This window comes from Marmota flaviventris, chromosome 14 (assembly GCF_047511675.1).
Source record: "Marmota flaviventris isolate mMarFla1 chromosome 14, mMarFla1.hap1, whole genome shotgun sequence".
Classification (NCBI taxonomy): Eukaryota; Metazoa; Chordata; class Mammalia; order Rodentia; family Sciuridae; genus Marmota; species Marmota flaviventris.
Genome location: NC_092511.1, coordinates 22460095 through 22486045, shown reverse-complemented (window position 1 = coordinate 22486045; position 25951 = coordinate 22460095). Strand labels below are relative to the sequence as shown.

The 25951-nt window shown below is 40.4% G+C and overlaps 1 protein-coding gene and 1 long non-coding RNA gene across 2 annotated transcripts in view; both read left to right on the top strand.

Annotated features, from left to right (window-relative positions):
* Alk (ALK receptor tyrosine kinase) overlaps nucleotides 1-25951 on the top strand; it is a 643754-nt gene that overhangs the window by 422246 nt on the left and 195557 nt on the right. The gene's annotated exons all lie outside the window — the stretch shown is intronic.
* Nucleotides 2871-4453, top strand: LOC139701778 (uncharacterized). Its single transcript, XR_011704324.1, has 2 exons — nucleotides 2871-2949; nucleotides 4383-4453. It is a non-coding gene; the product is annotated as an uncharacterized lncRNA (long non-coding RNA).

Sequence of the window (25951 nt, the reverse complement as noted above, 5' to 3'; positions counted from 1 at the left end):
TTGGTGCCTTGAAATCTCCACCTGCAAGTGGGGCCCAATAAGAGCAGCCTCGTTAGAGCAATGGGGGGGAGGAGCAAAACTGCAGTTGAGAACGTGCAGGACACCCCCAAGAAGAGACCTCCTGGCTAGGCTCAGGGTTATTATTAGCGTGATCATCAGTGAGCTCAAGATTCTCCGAGTACCAAGGGCAGAAGGACTTCCTGTGTTTACAAGGCTAAACAACAGCCTCTACTTCCTTCCTAAACCACCACCCATTAATTTCATCACTACTAAATGGGCCCTGATTTTCAGTTGTTCTCATTTTATACCCACAATCTGAAAGGCCAAGTGAGCCCAAGATTGGTTCTGTCTGGAGGCCAGCCCAATCACACTCGCCTCTGCAAGCCCGAGAGCTCAGAGAGGAGGAAACAGGAGCAAGGAGAGGAGTCAGCAGGAAAAATCGGACAGAGGCAAGTAAAGACGAAGAAGGGGACTACAAGAAAAGACACTTAAAAAGTGTCACAGGGACACTCAAGGTCTGTGTCCTCATCCTACATTCCATAGTGATCCTTTGAGCAGGACGCTCAGGAAGCACTCCCAGACCCCCTGAACCCTTGTGACATTGCAACCACCATGTGGCAAGTAACCAAGCCAGTGGTAGAGCCACGCTTTGGGTTAGCAGCAGAGGTCTCGGCAATGGAAGGGACCTTGGAATCATTTGTATAACATTGACTTTTTGCACGTGAAGAACATGAATCCCAGAAGCTTACGGCGCTTACTCTTCTAGGCTTACACAGGAAAGACAGCAGCATGAAACCCAGCTCTTTTGGGGCCAGCATTCATTCCACTTCGTGTGCACACAAACCACTCTCACTTGCTGGGGAGTCTGGGTGTGACTTCACTCTCAACATTTTACTTTTCCTTATGCCAACCAGGCCTGGAAAACAAGTACTAAAGGTGAGGCTCAGGGAGGCTTAGAGAGCCAGATCAAGATCACCCAGGTCGATGTAACAGAGCTGGTGTGAAACCAGACGCCCCACGCCCAGTCAGTGCGCTTCCCACCACCCCACACTGCCTCACAGTCAACTGACCAGTGCTCTGTGGTTTCGGCTGTTAGGAAGAAGGCAGGATCCCCATCCATATTTATAGGAGAACTGCATTCATGCTTACAAGTCTCAACATTTTTTAAAATTTATCAGAGGAAAGAAAGTAACAATGGAGTTGATGGGCAATTTGTGTAATTAACACCCCAAAGCTCCTAGTACTATAAGGTTTTGGATTCAGTACATTCTCCCGACAGATGCTCTTTTTACTGGTCAAGTGGCATTATCATGAGGATTATAATGGAGGAGGAAAAAATGCCTGCCAGAGGAGAGTGGAGGGTAGGCATGATTTGGGCTTGTCATTAGTGATCCTAGGTATGCTTCAGTGTACCTATGAGACTGCTTCCTGCGAAGATTTGAATAATGAAGCCAGTGAGTTCCAGAGAAGGAGTTGGACATCTGTTTCTCAATTAGTGTTAATTTAGCTTGTTTGAAAATGATTTGTGCCTGTACAAGACAGCATAACTAAAAGTTGTTTTCTTTCCTAGGACCATAACTTTTTACTCGTCTCACAGTGGGCCAGATGGATACATCAGAGGGGCGTTGCTGGGCTGCAGAGGAACGATGGATATTCCCGTTCCTGCCAATGTTTGAAAAGACACAGTTACCCCTTAATCTCGGTACAATCATAATATTCAAATCAAGGTCTTGAGAAATGCCCAGCCCCTTCTGAAACACAACTTAGATGCATATAATTGGCTCTTCTGTGGTTTTTATGCTAGGGCTGATGTTGGGGTAGAATACACTGCTTTGGTTACGCCAGTTATTAAAGCATCAACATGTTTCCAGATTAGCAGAAAAATAGCCAGTGCTCCAAGTCCTACTAGTACCCCATAACTAACCCAGCTGCCCCACTCAGGGAGGCCTGGTAAGCCTTGATAAGGAGCTGCCAACCTGTCAGTTAGGCCCCAGGGTTCCTGCACGCCTGCCCACTCCTGCATGTCTCCTAGACACAGTGAGTCCTGCCCTGAAAAGAGAGATGGCATCCCTGACAGTTACGCTGGACCCCACCAGGTAAATGCCTCCTCCCAGGGAAACTGGGAGATGGGTTGCTAAATGATCTTAATATCACACTCTGTCTTATAGTTTCTTAGTGAGGTTCACAGGGAGACCAAGGCTGTTCAGAGGAGCCTGTGCAGGTATCATGCACTCTGTATTCTTGTTGGCTCTGATGTTGATATAGACAGGCCCAAAGAGTAGGTTCTGATCCTGGAGCAGGGCATGCCAGCACAGGGGCCCTATAGGACATTGCTGGAAGCTGACCACCCAGACCCTACCTGCAAAGGCAGGGTTGGTCAAGGGTCATGGGCCACAGAAGTCCATAGTTGATTTCTGAAGCTGGAGGCTCTTGATCTCAGGGTGCAGGGAGAAGCAAGAGTCAGAATATCTGGGAAAGGCAAGAGGGAATGAGAAAGGGAAAACATCTAGATGGTTTTACTCCTCAAATCAGAGTTTGTGTGTCCACAAGGATCTGAGTTCTCTATGGTAATTTAAATGATATGTTTTCATTTTGATGATAATCTAAAGGAAAGACATTTTCTCCTCTACTCTTTGGGCTTATATTTTCAATCACTTTGGCACAAAAAAAAGGTATTTTACTTGCTGTGATACATGAGAAAAAGAAGTGAAGTGGACTTGGAGAGGGTTATGCCCTTGAAGGCCAAATGAGCCCAGGGGACCTTGGTAAGACAAGGGTTTGCAGCAGGTGGTATCCCCAAAACTCTTCATCACATATGCCATGTAATATGGGCATGTTAACCTGAAAAAAAAAATCAGTATTATTTTTCTAGGACTGCTGTTAACAAAGGCCCATGAACTGGATGGCTCATTCTCTCATGGTTCTGGAGACCAGAAGTCCAAAATCAAGGTGTGTCAGTCAGGCTATGCTCCCACTGAGACTCTGGATAGAGTCCTTCCTTACCTCTTCTAGCTTCCTATGGTGACTGTCAATCTTTGGTATTCCTTGACACTTTCAGCAGTGTCACTCCAATCTCTGCCCCTGTATCACATGACCTTCTCTGTGCATCTCTCCCATCCTTATCTGACCCCAGGCCTGTTGGATGAGGGCCAGCCCAGTGACCTCATCTGAACTTGGTTACATCTGCAGAAACCCTATATTCAGTTACATTCACAGGTTCCAGGGGTCAGGATTCCAATACATCCTTCTGGAAGACACAGAACCTGAGTAGGAGCATTCTATGCTCTGCTTAACCCATGAGTAGTGACATTGTTTCAGTAAATAGTGCCTTCCATCACGGCGAATTGATCTGTTCACTTGAACTATATGGTTTTGTACATTTATATTGACTTTGCATTAAGTAATTATTGGATTATTATTATTATTTGGGTTTAATTGTTATGCAAGAGCTATAATCATAGGGAGTTTATACTCACTCTTATCTTTTATGCTGCACATTTTAAAATAGCATTATGATACATAATTTGTCAGCTCGGGTAGCGCTTGTCAATTTTCCCCTGTTGTGTTTAGAGTAGCTGCATGTTATTTCAGTGCTAGAGTCCCTGGGGTCTAGATGAATTCCAGGTGTGAGAGAAGACTGTGCCTCTCCAAAACTTGTTTGTTTGAACAAATATGGTAAAAAGAGCTTACACGCTTTCAAGTGCCCTCAAGGCCGGCCGGTGTCTCCCTCATGACCAGCAAATACTCCAAGGTAAAGGTCAGGTTTTGAAATGGTTTGGAGCCAATGTCAGTTCTGAGACCATTAGAGCCCTCTACTCCCATGTCTCTGGTAGTAGGATCTGTGCCAGGGAGGGTTCAGATTCTGGGTTAGAGTCCCAGAGTCAGGGCTGGTCTGGAGAGAGCCCGCACTGTGGACCTCAGGCTCACTGTGTCTGAGCTTGCTATTACATATCCATGTCTGATAGGAGAGCTGCATGGCCTATGAGGGCAGGGACAGCATCTCAATGACAGGGGCCTCTCTTTTGTTCTTCTGCTCATTACATATGTTCAAACTAACAGATTCTCTGTAGCACCATTGTGATGGTTTGGATGTGACGTGTCCCCCAAAAGCTCTTGTTTGAGACAATGCAAGAAGGTTAGAGGAGAAATGATTGGGTTATCAGAGTCTTAATCCAATTAGTGAATTGATCCCCTGATAGGGATTAACTGAGTAGTGACTGAAGGCGGGGGTCCTGGGGGGAGGTGTCTTTGGGGCATATATTTTGAACCTGGCAGGTGAGTCTCTCTCTCTCTCTCTCTCTCTGCTTCCCAATCATCATGTGAGCTGCTTCCCTCTGCCACATTCTTCTGTCATGATGTTCTGCCTCACCTTGGGCCCCAAGGAATGGAGCCAGCTGTCTATGGACTAAGAACTCTGAAACTGTGAGCCCTCAAATAAAGTCTTCCTCCTCTACAGTTGTTCTGGTCAGATCTTTCAGTCACAGAGTGAAAAAGCTGACTAAAACAACCGTGAACCTACGTAGGATTTTAAAAACAGATGTATTCGGTGTAGGTAAGAGCGAAGGAAGAAGGGAGAAAAAAAATCAAAGGAGGAAGGTGGTGTGTGTGTGTGTGTGTGTGTGTGCGTGTGTTGCTATGGATCAAACCCAGGGGCTTATGCCTACCATTGAGCCGCATCCCCAACCCTAGAGGAAGATCTTCAAGAGGAAAAGAAGTTTCCTTTTAATATATTTGTGCACCCACCAAGAATCTCTAAGAACCAAGACGTAAAGAAAATAGAGTGAGTTGTTTCCACTACATAACAGGCCTCCCTTGGGGCAACCTCAGATGGTGAGCCCAGAGAACCCTACACCCTTTGATTCCTTAGAGGACACTACTTCAGTTAAATCCTTGGGTTGGTTACGGATTTGATCTTTTTTACATGCCTAAGTACTTTTCCCACTCCTGCTGAATTTTGTGTCCCATAAATCTTGGGGTGCATGCTTCCTGAATGGTTTAAGGAGAAATATTCCAGATCCATTTTCTCCTCTGGCTGGTCTGTGATCAAAGTGCACAGATGTTTCATAAAACTTAAAATGACTGAGCCATTTGCCTCAGGTGGCTAATCAAGCAGGTTTAAAGAATTCCAAGGTATCAAGGAACCACAAGTGCAGAGTGGAAATTGAATTGCAGTCACAGATATGGTTTGGCCATTAAAAGCTGGACTTGATGGGCTAATAGAGAGTTATCAGCTGATGAGTGGACATCAATATGATAGCAACAAAATTGGCCTCTGTTGAAAGGGGCTTTTCTCAAAGACCTCATGATACCAAGTAGAAGATGAACTCTTGATACCTGCCGTAGCTCAGTTAATAGCTTCAGCTAAATCAGATTAATTTAAAGGAGCTAATGAAAATGATGTAGGAGAAGAGTTTGGAGATAATAATTTGATGCTGAGATATCAACTGAAAAGTGATGACATTATAAAACCAGTCCCCTGGGGGTACAGGCAGAGAGAACTGGGAAATGATAAGGGTTCCTTCCTCCTTTGTCAGTCCAGCAAGCCTCGCTCAGACAGGCACAGGTAGCAAAATTGATCAGCATTTAGCAGAGTATTAGTCTGGGTTTTCCTTTTTTCCTTTCTTTCTTTTTTCAGTTACTATAACAAAACACTTGAAACTGGGCAACTTTATACATAAAATGAGTTTATTTAGCTCACGTTTTTGAAGTCTGAAAATACGAGACCAGGCAGCTCCATTGGCTTGGCTTCTGATGAGGGCCTAACCACAGATGGCTTCAGGAATGTGTGAGGGAGCAAGAAAGCACATCATCAGACAGGAAGCCAGAGAGCAACTCAGTAGTCAAGCTCAGCCTATGTTATAAAAACTCACTCTCATAAGAATTAACTCAGGGTTCCCATGTTAATCCCTTCTGAGGTCAGGGTCCTTGTTAGCCCAAGGATCTCCAACTGAAAGGCCCTATCTCTTAAAAGTCCTACCACCTCTCACACAGCCACACTGAAGACAGTGCTGCCAACAAATGACAACTTGGGGGACAAGCCACAGCTAAACATAGCAACCTGTAAGATTCAGACTACATTTTTCTTGCGTCATTATGAAAAGTTCTCTATTCTGCCTTTGCGTTTTCCTGTCATTTGTTTCTTCCCGTCAGGTTTTGAACCAACGTTACATTCAAAGTCAAATCTTAGCATTATCAAGCCCATATCTTACACAAAAAATAAAGATACCAAAGATGAAGGGGGAAAATTCCAAGGTTAACAGGTGGGAAGGAAGAACCTTATTGACCAATTGAAACCTACATTTGCTACTTTCAGGCTCAAAGCTGCCCATGTCTGTATAACCGACTGTTCCAAACCAGCTCCTCAACAGCACTGGCTAGAGAGAGAAGCTTGGGTTGCCCTTGGAGTCAAATTGACCTGATTTTAAGTCTTAGCTCCAGCTTTTATTACCACTGTTTTCTTTGAATAGACTTCATAAAACATTTCCAAACTTCTGTACAGTGTTTAAAAAAAAAATTGAAGCTAAGTGAGAACATGGACATGGCACTGCCCTGGAACGTCCACATCTTTTTGATGTCATGCTATTCTCAATTATCTTTTTATTCATGGCATCTAGTAGGGAAATCTCTGATAGGTGTATAAAGACGTTTCTCTTGAACTAGAACAGTGGATCTCGGTGGTGAAGACTCCTATGAGTTTTTAGAAGTAAGCTTTGAAGTTCCAGATTGGAGGGTTAATGATTTCTCAAGAATTTGATCGTTTGAGTACCGGGGACACAGTAGGCTTAATACATAGTTTGTGTTATGAATGAATACCGGGTGGTAGAGGCTCTATTTGTTGATAGGTTCATTTTCACTTTGTTTTAGGTCAAAGGAAAAAAAAAGTCTATTGGTAGTCATGCTAATGGTCCTCTAAATTCGGAGGTCCCAAGGCTTTGCTGGATATAGGTCTGGTGTATTCTTGAACTGAACTAGCTGAACATCCTAGAAGATCTAAGTGCTTAAAATAATGGTGAGACCTTAGGCAATCCAATTCTCTAGGTCTCAGTTTCCTTATCTATAAAATGACAGCTTTGAGCTAGAAGATCTCCATTATTCCTTTCAAGTGTAATGATCTGTGATCCAAAATTGACTGTTCTTTTGCAAATGGATCCCCCACTGACCTAAAAGCACAATTGCCTCCTCATTCAACCACGAAACCAGCGATGTCCATTAGATTTGGAAGGCAAGCCTCTGTTGTAAGTGATATGGGTTGAAGGGCTGATCAATGCCTTTCCTTTGTGGTTAAGTGTTATTTTGATAAATATCTATCTTATGAATTTTAATCATGTGGGTTGTCGGCGCTCCTCACGCTCTCAAGACCAAACCACTCTTATTACTTATTGACTGATTAAGAACCAGGTCAAAGAAACAAGCCCCAAACTTGGCAGCTGCAATATTTATGATGCCACTTGAGTTGCTTCCAAGTCACGCACGCTGTATTCAGGAAGAAACACATTACGGCAAGCCAGGACTTAAATTGATGAACATGTTTCCATTTTAACCATGCAAATCATTCATCAGAGAGCAATCAATATGAATTTGATATTTTTAGGCGACAAACCAGGGGTGAGCGTGGGTCTCTGGACTAATTCTGCTGTCTCAACTTTCATAAAGGGAATGAGCTATCCCCCAATATCCTACACTAGCTCGTTCCCATTTCATTAGGCCATTATGCTCCTGTGTCCTCTTTTTAAAGGACAGGGGGCCTCTTTGGAGTGTGTCACACAAATATATAAGGTTGAGATTAGGAGTTTGAAATTATGCAACTGAAAACTTCATGCATTTCCTTTTCAACCAGAGATGATACAATAGGGATTCTGTATAAGTGTGAGCCATCAAATCAGGAGGAAGGTGTCCTTCATAAAACCCTGGGCAAAATCAGCATCCCTGTGTGCACGCCTTCGTCATACTTTGCCTCTCTTCTATGAAATCTCATTGATTAGTTTCCAGCTATTGGGAAGTTAGGTTCAAAGAAACTCAGAGTTTTAAAATACCTTGTTGTAGATATTCAATTAAAGTTGGTCTAAGGAATCTAGAAAGTTATAATTGAAGGCAGGATGAGGTGTGATGTTATGGATGGGGAAGCCAGTGGGGTTACATTGCCTTGGTGGATAAAAAGTAAAGAGATGTATTCTCTTGTAACCTTCAGCAAAAGAGTGAAACCCATCAATTAGTGATCAAGCACTTCTAGGTACCTGCTTTGAGCAAGCACTTGGGGTGAAAATTTGTTCACATTTTGTATTCTCTCAGATATAGTATCAAGTCTCCTAACCCTGAGCTCATGATTCCTCATCAAAGCCCTCTAGAATCTTGCTACACCAAGTGTGATCAACAACAGGGTTACCTAGGAGCTTGTTAAAAACACAGAATCTCCAGCCCCTCCCCAGAACTACTAAATTGAAATCTGAATTTTAACAAAATCCTCCTGCCACTTATACATACCTTAAGGTTTGAGATGCACTGCTGCAGATGACAGGGGTCTAAGAACCAATCAGACAATCAAAGAGTACTCACAGGGGTCATTCACTATTGTCATAGTAGCCCCTTATTGGCACTGAACATTGGCCGGTCGTTTGGAAATAATTTAGAGATTCTCTCTAAGGGTCTTAAAAAATTTTTGTTGTTGGGTGATTATATTCAATTATGGATGGTATAGCCAGGAAGGATTTTACTGACTAGCTATGTCCTCCCCATGAAGATAAGGAAACTTCCAGCAGGGAGAATGATCAATGGTTCATAGCTAGTAAACAGCAGAGCTGGGGCTAGAACTGGGGTTTCTGAACTTATCATCTAGTGCTTATTCACCTCCACTTCATTGAAAAATGAAGACAGGAGCTGAAGGGCATGTCTGGATGAATCACTTACAAATCAATTGTTGTGCAATGCTTCAGATCAGTCAGTAAAAAAATGGCTACATCTAATTTTCCATTGGATGATCCATTGCCTAGAGTCAAATTCTCAAGGGGAGAAAATGGAATCATAGGAACATGGCCAGTTTATACCGTAGGAGTCCCATAGATAGTCAGGGGCAGGATGGAAGTTGAATCATCACATAAATAACCTAGTTATCGTGCAGATCTGAGGTTAATCATCCCCTGACAATCCTGAGGCATAGGTGCCCAAAAGAGATCTGCCTGTAAGCTAGGCCTCAAGGATGGAGGGAGTCACCTCAGAGTTCCTTTTGTGCTGGAACGCTCTTCCTCAAGTCCCATCTTTCAAAGCTCAGCTAAAGTGCTGGGAATGGAATGGAATGAGATAATCTTTCCTCTACTGACCAGGGAGCTCCTAAAGACAGACGGTGCATCTGATTCATATCTGGGTCCCCAAAGTGCCTAGTACATAGTAGGCCTTCAATCCTATCTGTTTGATGGAATGTTTGTCAATTATAATTCTCAGATGGACTCAGCTTCTATCACAAAAATGACTGCAGGAGATTCAGGGCCATCAATTCGGCTGACAGATACAGTCCTTCCTGAACACCTCCAAAATCCCTGTTGCTGTTCTAGTTTACACTTAGCAATGCTACAGATTCCTCTTACCCTGACCTCCACTGAGCACAAAGAAAATTTAACCAAACTGATTTGTCATTCCTTATGTGCCTTGAATAAGTCATTATAAATAAATAAAAATAAATAAAAATAAATGACTTCAGTGATTTTTATTTGTGATTTGGTTTTAGCTAAAATTCAGAGTCAGGAAGCTACAAAAGTCAAGAAGATTGACTCCCATCTCCTACTTAATCCATTAGCCTGAAAGTTCCGGCTTACACACTTACACCCTGCTGTCTTCAGACACAGACTAAATACACATTAATGAATCTTAGGGGACACAACCTGAGAGCATGGTATCTTCCCATATTAATCATTTGGTTTGATTTTCCAGTCTCCCAAGTCCCCTTCGTGGCCTGTATCAGAAATCATTTAATTGAATCACCTAAATCAATTTTCCTTTCCTTTCAGCTAGCATATTGTTGTCCTTTCTGGCTTCCAGCCTGTGCTGATCCTCCAGGGTCTGCAATCTCCAAAGTTCTCTTTCATGGAAAGGATTGTTTCTAAGAACTCTTACTCTAATCCCTGGGTCAGAGAAAAAAAGGCTTCCTTTCCTGTGCAGTGCAACCTCCTCCTCTTCACCTTGCATTTCCACCCAGCTGCATTCAGTCTGGAATGCTGATGGACTGGACCAGGACTGCCCTGGCTCAGATATCTTCCTCCTGAGGTTCCCAGTCAAGGTGCCTGACACAGGGGATGAGTGGGATGGCCCAACAAAGGGAGTGCATGGGGACCTGTGTGCAAGTAGTGGCCTGTGCCTTGCCTCGTTCATTTCTCTATCCATTTAAACGGTGATCATTAATTGCTCTCTTTGTGCCAAGCCATAAGCACTGTCACACTCTGGGTGTACCCATGGATTCCATTTTATGTCCACAATGGAATTAGTAGCTGTACCTTATTTGGTTTTGTAGGAGTTGCTCTAGGGCAAAGGTTGGCACACTGTGGCTTGTATAAATCAGCCACCTGTTTTTGTGAGTAAGATTTTATTGGAACACAGTCATACTTACCTGTGACACATTTTCTGTGATTCTTCTCTTGTGACAATGGCTAAATTGCATGGTCATACTAGGGAGAATGACCTTTTGTGGAAAAGTTTCCCCACCATTGCATTATAACATTCTTTGTACGTTTTAAAATTTGATTGTTTTTAACTATGGAGTTGTACTTCTTTATGTATTATTGATACCAGTTTTATCAGATATAGTTTCTCCCATTCTGTGGATTGGCTTTTCACCTTCCTAATGATATACTTTGAAACACCAAAGTTCCAAATTTTGATGAAATCCTATTTTTCAATTTTTTTTCTTTTGTTGCTTATGCTCTTTGTTACATACCTAAGAATTCATTGCCAAATCTAAGGTCATGAAAATTTGTTCCTGTTTTCTTCTAAGTTTTAACTTTTACATTTAAGTTTTGACAATTTTGAATTAATGTTTGTATACAATATGAGGTAGGAGTCTGATTTTATTTTATTTCACTGAATATCCAATTGACCCAGCAACTTTTTTTATTTTGAAAGTCTATTGTATTGTCTTGGTATCTTCTCAAAAATCAATTAACCATAAATGTGAATGTTTATTTCCATTCTATTCCATTGATTTGTGGATTCATTCTTATGCTAGATACACATTGTCTTGAATATGTAAGCTTTGAAATTAAGAATTATGAATCTTCCTACTCTGCTCTTTTTATTGAAGACTATTTTGTCTAACAGGGTCTCTAATAATTCCACATGAATTTTAGAATCAGCTTCTACCAAAGAATCATCTGGGATACTAATGTAGATTTCATTTAATCCCCCCCTCTCTCTATATACAAAATCCCCATAGGTATGCATATATATAAATAAACTATTTCTATTCTAACAGCATTAAATATTTGGATCTGTAAACATGGAATATTTTTCATTACTGAGGTCTTCAATTTCTTTCAACAATGTTAGAAAACAATATGGATTTTCAGAATCGAAGCCTTAATCAGCTTTCTGTTACTGTAACAAATAACTGAGAGAAAAGGGTTATTTTGGTTCATAGCTTTTGTGCCTTCAGTCCTTGATGAGTTGACCCCAATGATTTTGTGCCTGTGACAGGACAACATATCATGGTGGGGAGTGGATGGCAAAGCAAACCATTCACCTAATGGCTGGAAAGTGAAAAAGAGGAAGAGGAAGAGACTGGGGTGCCATTATGCCCTTAAAGGGCATGTCCCGGTAACCAGAAGACATCCCCCTAGGTCACATCTCTTAAAGGTTCCATGACCTCACAAGAGCACCAAGCTGGGGACTAAGCCCTTAACACGTGGGCCTTTGAGGGACACTAAGGCCAAAGAGTAATGATAAGTTTTGCATTTCTGTAAAATTTTATTTCTAGCTATTTTATTTTTTGATACTATTATAAATAGAATTATTTTTTAATTTCACTCATAGATTGTACATTGCAACTGTATAGAAATACTAACTGATTATTTTATTCTGAAAACTTGCTAAATTTGTTTATTCTCATAGTTTTCAGTAAGTTCTTTGGGATTTTTAAATATACAATATCATGTCATTTACAAAGAGAGAGAACGCTATCCTTCCTTTCCAGTTTGGATGTCTTCTGTTTCTTTTTTCTTGCCTAATTGTCCTGGCTAGAACCTCTAGGACAATGTTGAATAGAAATGGCATAAATTAATACCCTTGTCTTTTTCCTGTTGTTAGAGGAAAGCACTGAGTCTTTCATGACTAAGTGTGATGTTGGCTGTAGATACTCTTCATTAGCTTGAGGACGCTCTCTTCTATTGCTTTTTGTTACATACTCTATCATGAAGGAGTATTGGATTTTGTCAGATGGTCTTTCTGTGCCTATCAAGGTGATTCATGATTTTGTTTTTTATTCTACTGATTTTGTATATTACATTAATTGGTTTTCAGATATGAAACCATCTTGCAATAAATTCCACGTGGTCTCAGAGTATGTAGTTCTTTTTATATCTTGCTGGATTAAATGTTCTATGATTTTGTTGAGGTTACTTGTGTCTATATCCAGAAGACTTCTTGGTCTGTTGTTTTCTTGTGATACTGTCCTGATTTTGGCATAAGGGTCATTTTAGTCTCATATATGAACACACAAGTGTTCCTTCCTCTTCTATTTTTTTTTTTTGAAGAGTTTGAAAAATTTTTATTACTTCTTTAGATATTTGGAAGTATTCAGCAATAAAGACATATAGACCTGGAATTTTCTTTACATTTATTTTTTAAAATCATTAATTTAATCTCATTAGTTGTTATATCTATTCTATTTCCTCTTAAGTCAGTTTCAGTAATTTCTGTCTACCTAGGAATTTGTCTATTACATCAAAGTCATAATTTATTGACATGCAGTCTTCTAATTGTATTATAATCTTTTTGTTTCTATAAATTTGGTGACAATATCCTCTCTTTCATTGCTGATTTTAGTGAATCAAATACCTTTCATTCTTGATCAGTCTAGCTGTGGGTTTATCAATTTTGTTGATATTTGCAAAAAAAATTGCTTTTGTAGAATTTACTCTTTTTTTCCTATTTTCTATTTGATTAATTTTTGCTCTAATCTGATCTAATCTTCATTATTTCCTTTCTATGACTAATTTATATTTATTTATTGATTGATTGGTGTTGTAAGGTGGGTGGTAAGGTTGTTGATTTGAGACTTTTCTTTTTAATACAGGCATCTGATCTTTAAATTTCTCTCTAAGTCCTGCTTTATCTGCTTCCACTAAAGTTTGGAATATTTTATCTTTATTTTTATTCAATAAAAAATATTTTTTAATTTTCCTTGTGAGTTTTCTTTGACCCATGGCTCATTAAATATTTCCACATATTTGTGATTTTCCCAGGCATGTTTCTGTTATGAATTTTTAATTTTATCCTATTGTAGTCAGAGAAAATAATTGTTATTATTTCAATCCTTTTAAATTCATTTAGCCTTTTTTTTATGGTCCAGAATATGTTTTATCCCAGAGAATGCTTAAAATGCATTTGAGAATAATTTGTTTTTACATAGAAAGCATATAGATGGATCTTGATTCTCTCCCCACCCCATCCCACACACATACTCATACATAATTTGATAATCTCTTTTTTACCATTTGTTCTATTCACTTTTAATGTTATTGATATACCTAGTTTTATATCTGCCATTTTGTCAATTTTCCCAATGTTTCTGATGACTTTTTATTCTTCTTTTTATCCCATACTTTCTTCTTTTTTAAGTTAATATTTTCTAGAATAACATTTTAATTTATTGATGATTTTTCCATAATCATTTGAATTATTTTCTTAATAGTTGCTCTAGGATTTACCATATACATCTTCATTTATCAGAATCTACTTTAGATTTATATTAACTTCATTCCTGTGAAATTCAAAAACATCACTCTCTTATAGCTCTATTCTCCTTCACTTTTTACTACTATTATTGTTATGCATATTCAACTATATATATTACAAACCCTACAATAAGTCCATTGTTATAACTATACTTTATGTGATTTTTATGTCCTTTAAATAAGTTGGGAGAGAAAAGAGGAGAGCGAATAAGTATATATTTATAGTGTTACTTATATTACGTTTCTTATTTACCATTTCTCTTAATTAGTTTCTGTGGATTATAATTGCTATCTTGTGTCATTTCCTTATTCCAATACAGCCTTGCCGACTCTCATCTTTGTGTTGTTATTATCAAATATATTATATTTCCATATGTTATCTCAACAACAAAATTATGAACATATTCTTTTATGTGACTGCTTTTAAAATTCATTAAAAGAAGTAAGGAGAGGGGCTGGGGTTGTAGCTCAGCGGCAGAGCACTTGCCTTGCACATGTGAGGCACTGGGTTCAATCCTCAGCACCACATGAAAATAAATAAAATAAAGATAGTGTGTCTATATCAAAAAAGATCTTTAAAAAAAGTAGTAGTAAGGAGTAAAAGTTCTTTTACTAGTATTCTTTGTTTTTCGTGCCTATGTGTGGAATCATTATCTGATGTTACTTTCTTTTGGCCTGTAGAAATTCCTTCAGTATTTCTTGGAATGCAGGTCTTCTTACAACTATTTTTGTTGATCTTGGAATGTTTTTATTTAACCTTAATTTTTCAAAGATAGTTTGACTAGATATATGATTCTTGGTTGACAGAATTGTTGCTTTTTTCCCCCCCAGAACTTTGAATATAATTCCATTGCTTATTGACCTTCATTGTTTCTGATGAGAAGACAGCTGTTAATCTTACTGGCATTGCTTTGTAATTGTAGAGTCATTTTTTTCTTGATGCTTTCAAGATTTTCTTTTTTTAAAAAAAAATATTTTTTTAGTTGTTAGACCTTTATTTTATTTATTAATATGTGGTGCTGAGAATCGAACCCAGTGCCTCACACATGCTAGGCAAGTGCGCTACAGCTGAGCCACAGCCCCAGCTCAAGATTTTCTTTTCATATTTTTCTTTCATCATTTTTTACTATGAATCTGTGTTTGGATATTATGAGTCATATTATGTCTCCCAAAAAGATACGTTAAAGTCCTGACCCCCAGTACCTATGTGTATGTGACCTTATTTGACTTTAGTGAAGTATGATTTTTTCACAGTTAAAGCTTTTAATGTCATACTTCAGAGGACACAGCCTTGGGCATATGTAGTCATCTAGAATGACAGTGGTTTCAACTGAGTTTCTTTGTTTATTTCCCTGATCTCTGTTAAACTGTCTGCTTCTGTTGGCATCACACCCAGCTGTTGGTGTCCACAAATTGTCAGCTGATTGTTCCATAGTCTTTGGCAAAGTTTTGTATTGCTACAAAGTCTGGTCCACTTAAATGTGAGTCCCTTTGAAACAGTAGTTTTCAAGGCCAGTGTTTGAAGGTGATTTTTTTTTTTTTTTCGGTTTTAATTTTCCCTTACCCCAAGATACTTTTCGGCTGTTTCATTCTGTGGGTCTCTTTGGTAGAAATAGCTAACCTACTATTTAGATCTTTGCTCTGAAATCTCTCTGTTAGTTAATGTTGGGGCCCAAAACCCAAGAATTTACAGTCTCTTCCTGATTTCTTACCAAAAAAAATCACCATCATTTTTAATAGCATCATTAGGCTTGAATTTATTCATAATGTTTCAAATAAGTTCATTTCCTTTGGGGAAATCTTTCTTCTCGTGGTCTGCTTCTTTTCCTATGCAAAATCTGAATCATAGCTCTGGGGCTAGAGGCAGAGGGTTATGGTCCACTTTTCTTGGAGTAACACCTTGCTTTTTGGGTATTTAGATTATCTTCTCAGCTTGTCTCTTTCATCTTGGAAACTTCTTCCTACACATGTGCTGTGGTGAGGTTATATCAGGGCTTCAGTATTCTCTACATGCCTTGCTCAAGGTAGAAGCTTCACCCTGTGGATGGAGAGCCAGGAAGAGTAAAGGAGGCTTGGCCTCTCCTGAAATGTAGTGACTGCCATAGTAACTGGAGAAGATGAGAAATTCTGTGGTATTTTTCTCCTACAGAGATACCAAACCTCTTAGAAAAGAGGTTCTTGACTGAACCTTTCTAGAGCGAAGTTTCTATCATGTGGAGTTGGGAGAGAGAAAAAAGTATATCACAGTTCAAATGTCACAGATTCTCCTTGTTCTCAAGAAGCTTTAATATATTTTCTAAAATAAATATTTTCTGTTTCTGTATTTCCTTGGGGAAATTTTCAGCATGACTGTGTTCTTGAAAATTATGTCCACCAGTTATGCCTATGTCTCTGGGAAGCAGGTTTCCAGGGCTTTTTTGTCACCATTGCAAATGTGGAATCCTCCGCAATTCTTTATTTTTTTTCTTATTCTCTCTGCCATACCAAATGATGAGCTCCTCTAGAAAGAATCTGTGTCCAAATAATAGTATCTGCCTACATTGACTCTGTGCCAGGAACTATGTTAGGTATTCTGTGAATTTTTAATTCTAATTTCCTCAATGGCAAGTTTGTTATTATCACCACTCCACGGTTAAAGAAAATGAGAATTAGGAGGTTATGTGACCTGATTGAAAATCTCTCAGTTAATGTTGGGGCCCAAAACCCAAACCAAGTTTTTTTCTCTAAAGCCCATGGTCTAGTGTCTCTAGCACCTAAAATAGTGCCTGGGATACAGGAACTGACTGACTGAATGGAAAAGTCATAAGAGAATGAACAAGTAATCCAACTCTTAAATCTAACATGTCAGCACATGGCTACCTTCACCCCTCACTCATTTTACTTTCAAGCTGATCAACCTACCTTCATGGCAACCTTCCTGACTTTTCAAATTAGTCCTTTTGCCTTACTGATAATTACACTATATAAGAACACACTCTGTACTCTGAATTCACTAAATTATATCAATTGGTATTATGTAGCTATAATGTCCTAGAAATGTAATGCTAAGCTCTCTGAAACTTATATAAAAAAATCTTCCCTTTGAGCATATTTCAGTGCCAGATCATAGAAGTATTCTTTTGTATTACTTGATTTTTGCATCATTTGTCAGTTTGACTATTTCTAGGTCAATCATCTTTAATGCTGTATTGTTAAGAAACTCAAGTCAGATAATGATTTATACTATGACTGTGTCTGAGTCTATCTCTAACAAATATATTTGTCTATTGGTCTCCCTAAAAGTTGACTCAGTAGCTTCATTCCAAAAATGAATTTAATTTTTTAAGTTCTACTTTATCTTTCTCTATTCCTTTTTCTAGTTTAGAATTAAATTTTCATTACCCAAGTAACACATGAATTTATTCTCCTTGTGAAAATTTCTAGGAATACATATCTCTATGTAGGTGCCACATGAAAAGGGGCCTGAAAATATATGTTTTCATCTTACCATAGTGGTTACCTCTGGGGATGGAAATGGGAAGGGTAGAGTCTGCTGGTCAAAAAGAATGCTAGGCTTATCTGAAATGTTTTAATATTTTACAAGGAAAATGTATTCTCTTTCTCTTTGTGTTCTCTATGTTCATTGTCATTCTTAGTGTGGATGCATGAGAATGTGTACATATCCACAGGTGTATAAGGTAAATTCAGCCCAAATTTCCTAGACAGGATGTCCCCCCAGTTTCCTGAGGGGTCATTCACCCCTTCTTAATTTTCCTCTCTTGAGCAGGAAAAATGGGGAATCATTATTCTTGTCTGTGCCTTTTTCTTCTACAGTGTACATTTTCTATTAGCTTGGTCTGTTGCAGTTTATGGCAATTTTATTGCTTAGATTATTTGCCCAGTAAACACCAGCTTGATCATGAAGAAGCAGAGAAAATTGAAGAGGTACTTCCAAAGGCATATTCTGTTACTAATAGCAAGTTGCTTCCATGAGTGGAGATTCAAGCTGATGCAGCCAGGTCAGGATGTGGCACGATCCAGGTGTTCATTATGACCATCTCCCCTGCTGGTATGAAGGGCCACAGCGTGAATAGACCAGAGACAGGCACTGTTAGCCAGGCCGTGCCATGCGGTGGAAAGCACAGGGACTTGAGGGTTTCAATCCTGGTGCAAATCTTAGTTCCCTCTATTACTAATCAGAGGGCTCACAGGCACGTGTCAGTGTCTTTCCAGGAAATCTGTTTCCTCCTCCTTTACCTACTCCTCCTTCTCCTCATCCTCCTTTAAGAATTAAATGAAATGACACATGAAAAATATGAGAGAATATAGTTCTATGAGAGCAGGGACACATAAAGTGATATTCTACGATTAACTGCCAGTTTCTTGTCCATTTGCTAAGACAGAAAAAAAAAATCCTTCTCCTCCTTCTGGCATTCATGTACCCTCTCTTTCTCCTAAAAAATATGGGTAGCAGTTTGCACCAATGCCCATCTCCCCATTGTTGGCAACAAAGGTAAATCTCTTAGATTAAATAAAGATTTGATGTGCACGCGCGCGCGTGCACACACACACACACACACACACACACACAAATGTACCAAGTGCTGCTCTGATGAAGGTCTGGAGTTGACATAAGCCCAGGCAGCACTGCTGAAGCTGCTCCTGAAAAAGCTTTTAAGATGAAAGACTTCTAATATCTGGAGGGCGAGTAAGGCTTGGGCCCTTCAGCCATGCCAAATGCCTCCATTCTTCAGATGGGGACTCTCATGAAGAAACAGCAGCTGTCAAGAAATGTCATCAGTACTTTCTTACTCCATATGATAAGCTGCATGTAAGTGATATCCAACAAGACTCAAAAAAGCAAAGAAAAAAAAAGACTAAATAAGAACTCCTTGAGTGTATGTTGCTTTCATCCAGCATTTCTTCAGAAAGCAAGCACTAGAGAAGCTGGAAAAGGGACAGCAAATCATGGCATGCAACTCGGCCCCTAACTCACTGATGCCAAGGCAATTCTCAGCTTTGCAGGTAAGAAACCTGGGATTAGAGAGGCCTCCCACGGGATCAGGGCTGTTCTCTGAGTAGATCCCCAGCAATTTGGGAGCTGTAGGCAGTCTTGCTTCAGAATGTCCCTCTGACAAAGGGAACTATGTCTTGTGTTAGGGAGAAAGTCAAGAGACCCTAGAAACCCTCCTAGAACTCATCTGATTTTGCTGGGTGCTTTGGGTTTCCTCTGAAAAGGACACAATTATCATTCACATTCTTTCCAACCTTTTAATTCTATGATTCTGGTTTAAAGAGACTAAACTCTCCCTTCCTTCCAGAGAATTTCCTAAAAGACAACACAGACTCTCATTTCTTGGCCTCTCTCCTCAGTAACAACTCTTGTGAAGCATAAGGGTAGAAGCCTTCTGAAAATGAGTTTTCTGGGAAAATTCCAGGAAAAAGTGAACCTAAAAGCTAATCCTGTACACTCCTGGAGGTTAAGGAAAAGAGAGGTTGACTGTAAGATGAATTGCTTTCCTAGTTTCTTGAAAACAAATGCTTTTCCTCATGGTGTTACAGTGGGGCATCCTGTGGAATTTGGTTGTAGAACCAGGCCCTGGAGAAGGTGCCCATACAAGGTTCTTCTTGTCCCCCCACTGTGGCTGCCATCTGGGCAGAGGTACTCAGGATGACTGACCAACGATGATGCTCTGGTCTCTGAGATACAGGAGGCAGCCAGGCTGGACATGAAATGGTGAACTGGGAGTCACATCTCTAATCCAGTGCTCATCTCTGCTGCGGTCAGTGCCCAGTCTTAGAATCATGGACTGTTAAGTGGGAAGAGGCCCTAGAGATGATATCCAGACCTGCACTTTTAAAGGAAAATGCCTTTCCTAATTCCTCTTTTAAGTATAGCCTGCAGGGTGCCCATTCCTCTTAATGTTCACAGCCACCAGCAGGCTTCAACACATGATAGGTGCTCAACCAACGTGGAAGGAATGAATACGCATCATGCTGGTGACTCGGTGGCATAGCTGGAATTAGTATGCAAGGCTCTCCTTTCTACCCCATCACGCAACACTCCGCGTTGCTTTGCACATTCAACACAGGCTCGAGCGGCCAAATGCATGCTCTGGAAAGGTGGCCTCTTGCCTGTACTCAATCTGGACAGCTTTTCCTCTCATTGCTGTGCTGACCTCTAGATGGCAGGGGCTGCAGCTCCAGTACCAACAGAGAATATCCACTGCCCACTGGATCGGAGCCAGTTTCCCCCTTGGAAGCCAAGACAGATGGAACCAACAGTGCCAGCCTGCATGGCTACCTACCCTCGGTTGAACTGAGATTAGCAGGGGCGGAGGCAAGAGAGGTCATGGGCCACGAGCAGCCCCTCAACCATAGCTTCCCCTGCTAAATCCCGGGAGGTATAGCCTCCATAGCTGATTCTGCACGTCACTGCAATGCAGAGGGGCAGGTACCTAAGGTTAAAGTCCTCAGTCCATCCAGCGTTCCATTTCTCCAGACTTTTAAAATCACAGGCTGCAGGGCTAGCATTTCTCCTCTCTGTGGTTATTATCTGTTTCTTTTTGCAAAGCAAGACATTCGCGTGAAGGGCGCTGGGACCATCAGGCAGGTCATAAAGGGTGACAAAGCAGAAAGAGAGTCGCCGGCAGTCTCCTCTGCCAGCGATTCACTCCGCCTGGTTATTCATCCGCACAGAGGAATCGAGGGCTTCACTCTTAAATGGCTTCATTCATGATGATTGACTTCGGAGATTTGCCAGTGCCTTTTGCAGAATGTTAAGCAGGAAAGAATTTTTCCCTACTTTGAACCAGCTATGTCAGGAGGCCCTGGTTTCACAGGCCTGGGGCAAGGGAGGCTGGAAGGAAAATTCCATCCTCCGCAGGAATGCTTTTCTCAAATGAGAATAACCCACTGAATAAAGATGGCAGTAAACCTGGATGCAGCCTCCTCAGGGTGAAATTGATGTCTCTTAGTGCTCGGATAGATTTCTGACCAATTCTAAGAAGCTTCTAAAACCTTCAAATACCTGTACAAGTTTGTCTAATAAGTTATCTTCCGTTCTATTAACTATCTTTGGTCCCTGGATTCCAGAGGTTGGGAAAGATCCGAACTTCATTGTTGTTCTTTAGAAATTCAATGTCGGCTGAATTTTTTTATGATGCCTTGGAGTTCACTTAGGTATGGACCCAACTGTCTATGAAATTCTCCACACCCGCATCCACACCTTCTCCTGGCAGAGTGTGACACCTACAATCACCTCCCAGTGTAGATCTGTCACCAGTCTTCAGAGTCCTCTCATCTCTATCTTCCTCACTGCTGATGCCAAAGCATCTTTCCTGTGGACAACTTTGTGTGCATAACTTTCCTAATGAGGAACTCTCCTAAGCTGCCCATTGACTCTCCAATGAAAACCAAACACCTTCATAGGGCAGTTCAATCCTTTACAACTGGTTCAACTGTTCCCAGTTTGTACCACATTAATCCCAGATCTCTGAATGTTCCTCATGCTTGTTTCTCTACTTGAAAGTCCCTCACCTTCCATCTCCACCTGTCATGTTCCAAAGCATGCTCTGGGTCATGAAAGTTTTGAGAACTCCCCTTGGGAACTCCTTGTATTGTCTGAGTAAATGTCTTCCCTCCCCCGCTAGAATATAGGATTATTTTAAGCAGAGACTTTGTATACTTTTGGATTTCTATCCTCCCTTCTCACCTTTAAGTCTACTTCCCTGCATATTAAATGTACTTTCAAAGCAATGTTTAAGTGATGAATAAATATGTGGGTAAATTATCAACACATTGGTTTGTTAATTCTGCAACATACTTTTCTTTAACCTTCAGTCTCTATTTTCTTGTGCTACTCAAGGCAAAGAAACTCATCTCTAAAAAGAAAGATGATAAAATATGTTCATAATCTTGTTTTTTTCCTCTGGTTTCCTTAGTTGCAAAAATACTTTAAGAAAGTAGAGCATAAAAAATTAGACCTACAGTCTGTGTTTTCTGTTCGCAGGAATTCCCAAGGAGTATTGAGATATATGGATTGGAAAACATCAGAAATTAGACCAGCTAGAGTATATAAGAGGTTGACTGCTTTTTGGTTGGGATGAATATTTTTTAATTGCAGAGTTGACTCAGCTATCAAAGGTCATGGACTGGGAAATCTAACTCTCTGTGGTTTACACAAATAAAAAAAAAGTTAAAGAACTAAAAGAATTCAACCAGTAAAAGGAAACTACTTCTTGTGGGTTGCAAGTATAATGCATTCTTTCTATTGAAGCTACTAAAGTGAATTTGTGTGTGTGTGACCTGACACCTTTTCCAAAGTCAGATAGTCTCTGAAAATCTCTATGTTCCTTAATTATTTTTGTATAAACATCTTCTGTTAATAATACTAAACCCTTAGAAGTCACTTCTGGAAAACTGAAAATGAGATCTCTGAGGTTTGGACATATTTGTTATTTCTAAACTCCAGAAAAAAAAATTTAGTCATATTTCAAATTATGAATCATGTACATAAAGAAATACTTAAAAAATGTCTTCCCTGTAAACTGAAATTGCAATCCGTAATCCCATTCTTTTTGGATTTGCATGTAGGCATTCAGAGACCTGGCAGAGATGATTGGGAATTTGCATAGAGATGGCTCTGTGTCCGTCCCACCTCTCAGACCCCACGGATCTGCACCCTTAAGTCCTACATCCTTCTGTTAGTGCAGGTTCTACAGAATAACAGAACTAATATGAGATATAAAAATCTAGATATCAAAAAGGGGAAGTCATTATGGGAGTTAGTCCATGTAACTTTGGAGGCCAAGAAATCCCACAATGTGTTGTCTCCAAGCTGGAGGAAAAAAACAGTGGTGTAACTTAGTTTAGGTCTAAAGGCCTGAAAATCAGGGGAGCCAGTAGCTAGTACTACAACCCCTAGTCAAAGGCTGAAGACTTGAAAACATGGTTGGGGAGGTGCTGCTGATCTTGGAGTCCCGTGGTCAGCTTTTCGTCACTGTGATCAAAATACCTGGCACAAACAACTTGGGGGAAGAAAGGTTCATTTTGGCTCACAGTTTCAGAGGTTCCAGTCCGTGGTAATCTGGCTTCAAGGCAGAAACATCATGGTGGAAAGTCATGGCCGAGGAAAGCTGCTTAGCTTATAGCAGCCAGGAAACAGAGGATGGGGGGAGTTGGAGGGGAGAGGAGGAGAAGTGAAGGACAAGATACAGTTCCTAAGAGTGTCCTCCACTTCCACCCCACTTGCCCACAGTATCTACCTCCTCCCAGTAGTCCATTTAAATTATTAATCCATCAAATGGATTAATCCACTAAGGTTAGAACTTTCATGATCCAGTCACATTTCAAAAGCCATACCCCTCAGCATTGCTGCGTTAGGGACAAAGTTTTCAACACATAAATTTTGGGGGAGACATTCTAGATCCAAACCATAACAAGTCCAAAGACTTTAGAACTAGAAGCTCCTAAACTGAGATTAGAAGATGAATGCCCTAGTTCAAGAAGAAAGATAATCCATAGTTCTTCCTCCTTTTTGTTTTACTGAAGCCTCCAGTGAATTGGATGATGCGTGTGTCCATTAGTAAGGGCAGATCTTTACTCAGTCTGTTGAGTAAGATAGGCATCAGTGCTGATCTATTATGGAAACACTATCACAGATATCTCAAAACTAACATTTTACCAGCTATCTGGGCATTCCTTAGCCCAATCAAGTTGACATAAAATAAATAATCACAATCCCTAAAAGAGTGGTTGTGACTGGGAAACATTCTCATTTTAAGCCTAGGGTAGGGACAGAGATCTGAAAGATCACACTGATTGGTTTGGGGACTAGGGGAAGGATAGTGACCTGAGCTTAGACTCCACATTAGGTTAAAAGAACAAAAAGAATTCTTGAGGAAAACTCACCAGGCTAGGCAACCCAGTAGAGCTTCAGCTAAAGAAACTGGAATCAGAGATAAAGAATATACCTTTAGGGCACAGTGAAAAGATAATGGAGTCAATGTCAATTCACCTTACCAGCCATTTATTTTGGACCTGTTAGCATTAGTGTCTTCCTTTATTGAATGGGGATAATAATACCTCCCTTGGAAGGTTGTGAAGATAATTGGTAACCTAGAGCAGAAGACAAGTTTACAATAAAAGGTACCTGCTATATTTTTGCTTTATTTGTATTATGCCTCATGAATCAAGCAAGAGTTCAGAACCTGGTATTCTGGATGGTGAATTGTTAGTGAGAAAAGGAAAGGAAAACTGAGAACAGAAGCATGCATTTCTATTTGATGTGTGTGTGTGTGTGTGTGTACACAAGGGGGTAGGGGGGAATGTCTGCATATGTGTGATTTATGTGCATGAGTGTCCATGACATGTATATCATACATGCCTGTGCGTGCTCCTGGGCCTGAAGCCATGCCTCCATGCAGCATTTCCTGGAGTGGCTAGAAGTTTTGATCACCTCCCTTCTTGTACAGGCTGCCTTGAATATGGCACTTTGAGGATCCCAATTATAGACTCTTGTCTCAGTGCAGCCTGGAAAATATAAAGACAAGTCTCACAAACATTGTCTCATTAGTTCAGTAAAACCTTGCTAATTTACCCTAATTGTGGGGAAAGATCATTTGCATGCGGGAAATGTCTGGAAGGGGCCTGCTTTAATAAATAGACAGGACTTATTTGTAATTAGTGGTGCCACTAGCACACAAACAATCAATGTGCTTATGTCCTTAAAAACCGTTTGTTTTTGTAAGTGGGTTGCACGTACCCAATGTCATCTTGAAGCTGCTAATGCAAGGACCGACCTGGGAGCAAGGGTCTTTTAGTTTTCTTATTTCCAAATAAACAACCACATAAAATATGGCCAGAGGAATTAAGCTAAGATCTACTTGCAAGGAGAAAGGGAGACAATGAAGGCAAGGCGGAGCGTTTTGGCAAGATGCAGGACTTAAAAGACCTAAATTCTAATTCTGGCTCAGTCCCCGGCCTGTCAAGTAACTTTATCTTCCCAAGTCTGCTTCTCATCTTTCAAAAGAAAGAGTTTAGCTGAACGGTCTTCTAGTGTTTTTAAGTCGCAGCATTTCAGAACTGTAGCAGATCATCCAATTTAACCCCCTCAGTTTACATGTGAACGCAGTAAGAGGTTCTTTCAATACCCTCCTCTGAGCTCCTGAACAATATTATGAAGTTGAGCATATTTTTTTATTGGTATCTGTGACGGAAGATAAGGCTCAAGAGAGGGCAGCTGGAAGAACTTGACCCACATCACATTTCAAGCTGACAGCAGATGAGCAACCAACGGGGCACACAGAGTAGGCAACCAGAGAACACAGATATGGACAACAGGGTGGAGGAGTGGGCAGGAGAACCCCAAGATCAAGGAGCAAAACAGGTCAGGGGTCATCAGTGGATCAGGCAGGCAAGTGGGAAACCCACTAGGAATCAAGGACACAGATTAGAGTCTTATCAAATAAAATCAAAACTCAGCAAAAATATTGGCCATGGCCCCAGATCACAGAAGAGGATGAGGCTTGATGGCGAGCCATTGGTACTACCATGATGGCAATTAGAAGGCGGGAGATCCAAAGACATCGCCTCTGACTGAAGGAGATCATGGAGCCCTGAGCTTGTGAAGTATTTCCTCTCCTACAGAAAAAGTAGAGGAACAAACTGACTGAGTAAAGGAAAGTGCACACTATCAATGGCCACCAGAGAGAAGTGGTTCCACGTAGCAGGAAGTGAAGTGCCGATGGTCCACATGCTAGAGCCAAAGATTTGAGAATCATCTCCACATAAAACAACACTGAGCCTGTGAGAGGGAGTGGGCTCTCTATAGAGAACATAAAGGGGAGAGAAGGGAAGGTCAAAGACAGTCTTGGGGAACACTCTCTTCTGGTTGGGTGAATAAATTCGAAGAGGACCTATCCTCCTACTTTTCCAGATAATAGTGATGATGGGTGGGAAAAAAAAGGACAAATGACATTTTAGAAGAGACAAGAATAAAATATGGACTTACCTTCTTGGGTTGGGTATTCTCAAAT